The sequence below is a fragment of the Somniosus microcephalus genome, unplaced genomic scaffold (assembly GCF_052327205.1).
Source record: "Somniosus microcephalus isolate GS21.2 unplaced genomic scaffold, FLI_Smic_1.0 unresolved_chr1, whole genome shotgun sequence".
NCBI lineage: Eukaryota > Metazoa > Chordata > Chondrichthyes > Squaliformes > Somniosidae > Somniosus > Somniosus microcephalus.
In genome coordinates this window covers 97,165,824-97,176,070 of record NW_028225179.1, presented here as the reverse complement: position 1 = coordinate 97,176,070, position 10,247 = coordinate 97,165,824, and the positions used below count along the sequence as shown (strand labels likewise).

The following is a 10,247-nucleotide window of genomic DNA, read 5'->3' as shown; positions in this document are numbered from 1 at the left end:
TTTGTGTTTCCCTCTCTCATTCACTGTGCTCAATTTCACCTTCAGCTAACTCGCTCTGTTGGTGTCTCTCTGTACCACACACTGTACTCAGTTTCACCTTTATCTATCTCCCTCTGTTGGTGTCTATCTGTATCACTAACGTACTCACTCGCAACTTCATCCAGCTTAAAGAGGCTTGTTTTACACCTCGATCGATAAAGAATATTGGACATGTTGTAAAATGTGAATAATATGAGTGATTGTGTATCAGCTGCATATTTTACACCTGTAATTGTTACATGACTCAGTAAACAAGGGATACATTCCAGGCACTGGTCTGAGGGAATCCCTAACATTTATAGAACACAGAAAACCAGGGTACATTCCAGACCCTGGTCTGAGTGAGTCTCTAACTGTTACAGGACTCAGTAAACCAGAGACACATTGCAGGCCCTGGGCAGAGGGCGTCTCTAACAGTTACATTAATCAATATACCAGGGATACATTCCAGGCCCTGGTCTGACAGAGTCTCTAACCGTTATAGGACTCAGTAAACCAGGAATAAATTTCAGGCCCTGGTCTGAAGAAGCCTGTAACAGGTACAGCACTCAGTAAATCAGGAATACATTCTGCCAGGCGAGGGATTAATGGCAGAGAGAGAGAGAGAGATAAAGAGAGAAAGACAGAGAGACAGACAGTTAGACAGACAGGGACAGGGCAAGACATCGTGAGAGACAGAGAGCGATGGGTGCAGAGAGCGAGATGGATAGGGAAAGGAATCTTAGCGAGAGACAGACAGAAAGACAGATAGGGACACAGAGAGTGTAATAGACATGGGCTGTTAAAGAAACAGGGAGAAAAAAGATAGAAATAGAGAGACAGTGACATAGTAAATGGCGATAAAGAGACACAATTATGAAGAGAGATGGGTAATCAGAGAGTGAGAAAGAGAATGATAGAAATTGAGAGAGATACAAATAGACAGGGACAAGATAGAAAGATTGAAAGATAGAGGACAGAGTGGGAAAACGGCACAGGGAGAGAGAAAGGAGGAGAAACAGATCAGAAAGATTGTGACAGAGTAAAAGAGACACACAGGGATAGAGAGCGAAGACATGAACAGTGTGAGAGACATGTGCAGAGAGAGGTGCAGGAACAACGAGAGTGAGGCAGGAGCAGAGAATGAGAGACAGTATCAAAGACAGGCACAGGGATAGAGGAAATAAGTCAAACGACACCAGGTTATAGTCCAACAGCTTTATTTGAAATCACAAGGTTTCGGAGCGCTGCTCCCTTCGTCAGGTGAAGTGGAGAGATGCATAAAGACACAGCTTATATAGTCAGAGAATAATGCCAGATGATTACAGGTAATCTTTCTAATTGCCACTTATCACACCTCGGCAGAGAGATAATCACAGCAATCAAAGGTGTGAATGGTGTCCAAACAGGTCAGTCAGGAACACATTACATGAAAGAACAATGAGGTGGGATCACAAGGGGTCAAATGTTGCAGATGCTGGGGTCTGTATGAAAAACAAAAAACAGCCAAAAAAACATTTTTTTTTGGCTGGAAATCACAGCAGGTCCGGCCGCATCTGTGTAGAGAGAACAAGCCAATGACGACTCGAGTCTGGATGACCCTACGTCAGGTGGGGTTACATGTAGCGTGACATGAACCCAAGATTCCGGTTGAGGCCGTCCTCACGAGTGCGGAACTTGGCTATCAGTTTCTGCTCTACGATTTTGCATTGTCGTGTGTCTCGAAGGCCGCCTTGGAGAATGCTTACCCGAAGATCGGAGGCTGAATGTCCTTGACTGCTGAAGTGTTCCCCGACTGGGAGGGAACACTCCTGCATGGCGATTGTTGCACGGTGTCCGTTCATCCGTTGTCGCAGTGTCTGCATGGTCTCGCCGATGAACCATGCTCTGGGGCATCCTTTCCTGCAACGCATGAGGTAGACAACGTTGGCCGAGTCACATGAGAATGTACCATATACCTGGTGGGTGGTGTCCTCACGTGTGATGATGTTATCTGTGTTGATGATCTGGCATGTCTTGCAAAGGTTGCCATGGCAGGGTTGTGTGGTGTCGTGGTCGCTGTCCTCCTGAAAGCTGGGTAATTTGCTGCGAACGATGGTCTGTTTGAGGTTAGGCGGCTGTTTGTAGGCAAGTAGTGGAGGCGTGGGGATGGCCTTAGTGAGGTGATCATCGTCATCGATAACATGTTGAAGGCTGCGAAGAACATGGCGTAGTTTCTCCACTCCAGGGAAGTACTGGATGACGAAGGGTACTCTGTTGGTTGTGTCCTGTGTTTGTCTTCTGAGGAGGTCTATGCGATTTTTCACTGTGGCCCGTCGAAACTGCCGATCGCCGAGTCAAGCGTCATATCCCGTTCTTACAAGGGCATCTTTAAGCGTCTGTAGGTGTCCATCACGTTCCTCCTCGTCTGAGCAGATCCTGTGTATTCGAAGGGCTTGTCCATAGGGGATGGCTTCTTTAACGTGGTTAGGGTGGAAGCTGGAAAAGTGGAGCATTGTGAAGTTGTCCGTGGGCTTGCGGTAGAGTGAAGAGCTGAGGTGTCCATCTTTGATGGAGATTCGTGTGTCCAAGAATGAAACCAATTCTGAGGAGTAGTCCATGGTGAGTTTGATGGTGGGATGGAACTTGTTGATGTTATCATGCAATCTTTTCAGTGATTCTTCGCCGTGGGTCCAGAGGAAGAAAATGTCGTCGATGTATCTGGTGTATAGCGTTTGTTGGTGGTCCTGTGCAGCGAAGAAGTCTTGCTCGAACTTGTGCATGAAGATGTTGGTGTATTGGGGTGCGAATTTGGTCCCCATGGCTGTTCCGTGTGTTTGGGTAAGGAACTGGTGTTCGAAGGTGAAGACATTGTGGTCAAGGATGAAGCGGATGAGTTGTAGGATGGCGTCTGGAGATTGGCTGTTGTTGGTGTTGAGTACTGAGGCTGTCGCAGCGATGCCGTCATCGTGGGGGATACTGGTGTGGAGTGCCGAGATGTCCATCATGGCGAGGAGTGTTCCTGGTTCAACTGCTCCGTGGGTCCTAAGTTTCTGTAAGAAGCCTGTAGTGTCGTGACAGAAGCTGGCGGTTCCCTGTACGATGAGTTTCAGGATGCTCTTGACGTATCCAGAGAGGTTCTCACACAGGGTTCCGTTGCCTGAGACGATAGGATGTCCAGGTGTATTGGCTTTGCGTATCTTTGGGGGGCAGTTGAAGTCTGACACGCGGGGAGTACGTGGGATGAGAATGCATAGGATGCTTTGAAGGTCTGGATCGAAGGTCTTGATCAGTCTTTTGAGTTGGTGGGTGTGTTCTTTGGTCAGATCTGCGGGTAACTGTCTGTAGTGTTCCTGGTTGTCCAGTTCTCGGTATGCTTCTTTGCAATAGTTCGTTCTGTTCCGTATGACGATGGCTCCTCCTTTGTCTCCTGGTTTGATGATGATGTTGCGGTTGGTCTTGAGAGCGTGGATGGCATTGCGTTGTGCTCGGGTGACATTCTGGACTGTCTTATGAGTGTGGCTAATGAATCTGGCGTTGATGCATCTCTTGACAGCTTGAGCATACATGTCAAGCTTAGGGCAGCGACCTTCCAGAGGTGTCCAATTTGACTCTTTCTTTTTCGGTTGCTGCACTGCGGATCCCTCTGTCTGCTGTTCCGGATCATTGGTTGTCTCATTGGGTCAGACTTTGTGACAGGAACAGAGATAGCCAAGGACACAGGATTTGAGAGAGAATCAGGGATAGACAGTAGTGGTTAGAGAGTGGCGGTGGCAGAGAGGCCGAGAGATACAGGAATAATTTGAGAGAGGCGGGGATAGAGAGCTAGATAGGGACAGAGAGAGATATTATGATTAAGAGACAGATACAGAGAGCGAGAGAAATAAAAGGCAGGGATAGACAGAGGGAAGTTTCAGAGACAGAGTTAAAGAGACAAGACAGGGACAGAGGTAGAGAGGGACAGGCACTAAGGCAGAGAGGGAGGAAGAGGCAGGGACAGAGACAATAGTATCAGGAGCAGATGTAGAGAGTGACAGGGGTACTGCGAGTAAACCAAAGCTAGAGAGAAAGACAGAGATAAAGAGAAAGACAGAGGTTGAGAGAAAGACAGATAGAGAGAAAGACAGAGAAGGAGAGAAAGACAGAGAAGGAGAGAAAAACAGGGATAGAGAGTAAGGCAGAGATAGAGAGAAAGAGAGATAAAGAGAAAAACAGATAGAAAGACAGAGATAGAGAGAAAGACAGAGATAGGGAGAAAGACAGATAGAAAGGCAGATAGAGAGAAATATTGAGATGCGGACATAAAGAAAAAGAAGAAGAGAGGGACAAAGAAAGAAACAAGGACAGGGAAAGGTGGAGGGAGAAACAACAACAAAGTGCATTTATATAGCGCGTTTATGTACCATAAAATCCCATTCCGCTTCACAGGAGCAGAACATCGAGCAACCGGATAAATATCAGGACAGGCGACCAATAGCTTAAAGAGGTAACGTTCAAGGAGTGACTTAAAGGAGGAGCGAGTTGTAGAGAGCCAGAAAGGTGTAGGGAGCTCAGGGCTCAGGCAGCTGAAGCTATGGCCGCCAATGGTGGAGTGATGGAAATCGAGGATGCGCAAGAGGCCAGAATTGGAGGAGCATCGAGATCCCAGTGGGTTGTGGGTCTGGAGGAGGTCACTGAGATAGCGATGGGCGAGGCCATGAAAGGATTTGATAACAAAACTAAGAATTTGAAAATCAGTGCATTGCCACACCAGGAGCCAAAGAAGGTCAGCGAGCAGAGGGGTAATGGGTGAACGGGACTTGGTGCTAGTTAGGATACTGGCAGCAGAGTTTTGGATGGGCTCAAGTTTATCGAGGGTGGAGGATTTGAGACCAACCAGGAGGGCATTGGAATAGTTGAGTCCAGGGGTAACCAATGCATGGATGAGGGTTTCAGCAACAGATGAGCTGAGGCATGGCAAGGACAGGCCATGTTACAGAGGTAGAAGCATCATGGTGATGGCGTGGATATGTGGTCTGAAGCTCATTTCGGAATCAAATATGACACCAAGGTTACGAGCAGTCTGTTTCATACTCAGACAGCTGCCTTGGAGAGGGATGGAGTCGGTGGCTAGGGATCAGGGTTTGTGCCGGGGTATAATGAAAATGGCTTCGGTCTTCCCAATATTTATTTGGAGGAAATTTCTGCTCATCCAGGATTGGATGTTGGACAAGAATTCTGACAAATTTGAGAGAGTGGAGGAGGTCAAAATAGGTCCTGGTGTGATAGAGCTGGGTGCCTTCAGCATAAGTGTGGGTCCTGATGTATTTTCGGATGATGTCGCCAAGGGGCGGAATGTCGATGAGAAATAAGAGAGGTCCATGGATAGGTTACTGGGGGACTCCAGAGGTAACGGTGGGGGAGTAGGAACAGAAGTCATTGCAGGTGGTTTTCTAGCTACGACTGGAGTAACTACTCACTGCTTTCTGTTTTGTAGACAGCTTGCTATCCATTTTGCTTCTTGTCCCCTGAATCCACATGCGCTGACCCTGGTCATGAGTCTACTATGTGGTACCTAATATATTAAATCTACATTACCCTTGTCTACTCTTTCTGTTACATCTTCAAAGAATTGAATAAGTTTGGGCAAAACCTGCCCTTCCCTTTTGAAATCCAGGAGAGAGGCGCTAGGGTGCAATTAAATTCCAGATCAACTTATTTAGGTCACTTCACCACAGGGAACAGTAGAACAGTCGAAGACCAGAATTTTGCTCTGGCAAGTTAGAATTTGTGACCTTTAAAGCACAGGTTAGTTGAACCATAACTTCACCTTAGCAGGAGACCGTTTTCCTCAATACAAATTACTTACAATCAATAGCAATCCTTTCAAAATGTAAAATTTTCCGGTTATGTAAAGAAACATTCTGCATTACACTGTGCAAAGCTCCTGTCATAGAAATAAAAATATTTTCCAACTTACGGGGAACAATGGCGCAGGAAATCCACGATAAAACATTAAGAGATTGTGTGAGAGATGGAAGGAAAGAAAGACAGAGTTGATAGAATGTAGTCATCTGAAACAAAATCCAAACTGAAGTAGAGGTCCTCTCCAAGAAATTGACGCAGATTATTTTGCCAAGCAATTTGAACCCCAGGAGAATCATGAGAACTGGGTGGAAACCCAGAACAAGACCACCATAAACTTAGGCATTTTAGTGAATGAATAGGAGCCTAAATTTCTGGATACCATCAAATGCTCTGATTACATCCTATAAAATTGTTCTGTGAATACATAAAAAAGTATTAGTAAGGTGCTGAAAGAACAAAAAGCATAGAATGGTGCATCAGTAGTTGGAAATGTGGCATCCCATACACTTCATTGCGCCGGGAATGTAGTTGGTATTATTTCTTGTCAATAGAGATAAAGTAACAGTGCATGATTGTTAGCAACCATTCCTCTTCTAGCATATCAGCTATTTAACCCAGGTATATTATCTCCAACAGGGTTGCATTTCTTCACGAAAATCTTTTTGATGATTTCGAGATTCTTCTTAATTTGTCCTAAACTGACACTTCCAGTTTACTTAGTTTCCAAACTCCTAACGACTTACTTCAAAACTCTGTCACACAGTATAAATCGTTCAACATACATTGATAAGTACATATGAAAGAGGAGCAAAGGGAACACCAATTGGCCCCTGGAGCCAGCTCCGCCATTCAATAAGGTCATGGCTGATATTCTTCTTCAACTCCACTTTCCTGCACTATCCCCATATCCCTTTATTTCCTTAATATCCAAAAATCTATCGACCTCTTTCTGCAATGTACTCAACGACTGATCCTCCATGGCCCTCTAGGGGAAGAGAATTCCAAAGATTCACCACCCTCTGAGTGAATAAATCTCTCCTCAACACAGTCCTAACTGGCCGACCCTTTATTTAGAGACGATGATCCCTGCTTCTAAACGCCACTGCCAGGGGAAAAATCCTACAGCGATAGAGTCATAGAGTTATACAGCACAGAAAGAGTCCCTTCGGCCCAGCGTGTCCATGCCAGCCATCAAGCCCTGTCTATTCTAATCCCATTTTCCAACACTTGGTCCGTAGCCTTCTATGCTATGGTGTTTCAAATGCTCACCTAATTGATTCTTGAATGTTGTGAGGGTTCCGGCCTCTACCATCCTTTCAGGCAGTGAGTTCCAGATTTCCAGCACGCTCTGGGTGAAAAAGTTTTCCCTCAAATCCCCATTAAACCTCCTGCCTCTTAATTTGATACTATAGCCCCCGGTAATTGACCACTCTATGAAGGGGAAATGTTCCTTTCTATCTACCCTATCTATGGCCCTCATAATGTTGTACATGTCAATCAGGTCACCCCTCAGCCTTTTCTGCTCCAATATTTTCCCCACCACTGATGTTAGGCTCACTTGCCTGTAAATCCCTGGTTTATCCCCACTACCATTCCTGAACAATGGTACTGCGTTAGCTGTTCTCCAGTCCTCTGTGGCCAGAGGGGTTCTGAAAATTTGCGTCAGAGCCCCTGCAATCTCCTCCCATGCCTCACACAGCAGCCTGGGATACATCCCGTCAGGGCCTGGGGATTTATCCACTTTTAAGCCCACTAAAACCGCTAGCACATCCTCCCTCTCAAAAATAATTTGTTCAAGCATATCACAATCCCACTGCCTTATTTCTATGCCTACATCACCCTTCTCCAGAATGAACATGGATGCAAAATATTAATTTGAAACCTCACCTACATCGTCTGGCTCTGCACACAGATTGCCACTATGGTCCCGAATGGGCCCTACTCTTTCCCTGGTTATCCTATTGCACTTAATATACTTATATAACACCTTGGGATTTTCCTTTATATTGCCTGCCAGTGTTTTTACATGACACTCGTCGCTCTCCTAATTTCTTTTTTAATTACCCCTGCACTCTTCTATGGCTTCGACTGTTATTTGCCCTTTGTACCTGCCAAAGGCATCCCTTTATTTCATAATCCATTGTTGTATATCCCTTGACATCCAGGGTTCCCTGTGCTTGTTGGTCCCACCCTTGACCTTTATGGGAACATGTTGGCGTTGTACTATCTCTATTTCCTTTCAGAAAGACTCCCATTGCTCCGATGTGGATATTCCTACAAGTAACTGGTCCCAGTCCATTTTGGCCAGAACCTGCCTCATAATATTAATATCGGCCTTCCCCCAATTTAGAACCTTTATTTCCAGTCCATCTTTTTCTTTTCGATGACTACCTTAAATCTCACCGAATTATGGTCACTGTCACCAAAATGCTCCCCTATTGCCACTTCTACCACTTGCTCGGTTACTTTCCCTTGAATTATGTCCAGTACCGCCCCCTCTCTTGTAGGACTTTCAACATGCTGGCTCATAAAGCTCTCCTGGATTCACTTTAAGAATTCCGCACCCTCTAAGACTTTCACACTCTGACTCTCCCAGTTAATATTGGGGAAGTTGAAATCCCCTACTATTATTACCCTATTATTTCTACAGTTCTCTGAGATTGGCCTACATATCTGGTCCATTATCTCCAGCTGAATGTTTGGGGGCCTATAGTACTCTCCCAGCAAAGTGCTTGCCCCCTTTTTGTTTTTGAGTTCTACCCATATGGCCTCATTAGAGGAACCTGCTCAGATATCATCCCACCTGTTGTGTCCGTGTGTAGATAAAGACACTGAAGACAGGAGTTGGTTCATAGGTATTTACTAAGCAAGTCTGGGGGGGGGGTTCTAAAGGATATACACAATACACAGGCTTATATAGCCCAAGTGGCAATTACCAGCATTACGCACACCTGGGGCTCTTAAAGGCACATACAGCACAATTGCTCTTAAAGGCACATACACCACAATTCCTCCCCTTCTAGCTAACTAGTACATCATATTTTAAGTAATTATTAATTTACATGTTATATGCAAAATAATATACATTGCTTTATTAATTAATTATAAGTTAGTCTCTCAGGAGTCTTCCTGACTCGGTCCGGATAACGCCTCGGGGGTGTAGTAGTTTCTGGTGGTGTAGTAGGTTCTTCTGGCAAGGCTGATTTGGCTTGAAGGCCAGTGTCGGGTTCATCGGGTTCCATTATCACCGGATCAGAGGTAGATATGTGTATCTCTGCTTCATCGTTAGATGTATAGCGTGGTGGTGTAGGTTGTCCCTTTTCGGATGACTTGATGATTTGGTCAGCATGGCACCTTATTATGCTTTCTCCGATGTCCACGGTATACATCAGTCGTCCTAGTCGTGTGCAGATAGTTCCAGGCTGCCATTTCTCGGTACAATAGTCCCGGGCCAAAACCGGTTGGCCTATCTGGAAGGCCCTAGTTGGCCTTTCATTCATGCCCTGAAACTGCCGGTTCTCCACGTCCCTTCGGATGTTGGGCTTGTCCAAATCCAGCCGGCATCTTAGGTTTCTATTGTGGAACATCATGGCGGGAGTTTGGTTTGTAACCATATGTGTTGCATTCCTATATGCAAATAAGAAGTTATCCACCTTGTGCTGAAGTTTTATGTCTTCATTACCCATGGCCTTGATGGCCTTCTTAACGGTCTGGACAAACCTTTCAGCCAATCCATTGGTGGCGGGATGGTATGGGGTGGACGTGTAGTGCTTTACCCCATTGTTCTTTAAGAACTTCCTGAATTCTTCGGACACAAATTGCAGTCCATTATCAGAATATATCTGTTCTGGCAGCCCATTCCTGGCAAATATGGTCCTTAATACTGTGATGGTTTTTTCCGTGGTGGAGGAGGACATCTTTATTACCTCCGGCCACTTGGAGTGTGCATCAACTGCGATTAAGAACATTGAGTCCATAAATGGACCAGCAAAGTCGATGTGCACCCTTTGCCAGGGAGATGAGGGCCACTCCCATGGATGTAGAGGGGCCTGTGGCAGAGCATTTTGGACCTTCTGGCATCCTAGGCAGCTCTTGGTCATGTCTTCGATGTCTCCATCGATACCTGGCCACCATACAAACGCCCTAGCTAGGTTCTTCATTTTCACTCCATCCAGATGCCCCTCGTGAAGCTCCTTTAGCACTTTATCCTGGAGTTTGGGTGGAATCACCACTCTGGATCCACACATCAAGGGTCCTCGGCACACTGACAGCTGTTCTCTTCTTTGCGAGAATGCTGGCAACATTGGTTCGCCATGTGCTGGCCATCCCTTCATTGTTAAATCGTAGACCCGTGAGAGAGTAGGGTCATTTCTTGTTTCCCTTTCAATGGCAGAATTTGTCAC

The 10,247-nt window shown here is 45.7% G+C and overlaps 1 pseudogene; it reads right to left on the bottom strand.

Annotated features, from left to right (window-relative positions):
* Positions 1-510: 510 nt before the first annotated feature.
* LOC147095631 (uncharacterized) overlaps positions 511-10,247 on the bottom strand; it is a 50,751-nt pseudogene continuing 41,014 nt past the window's right edge.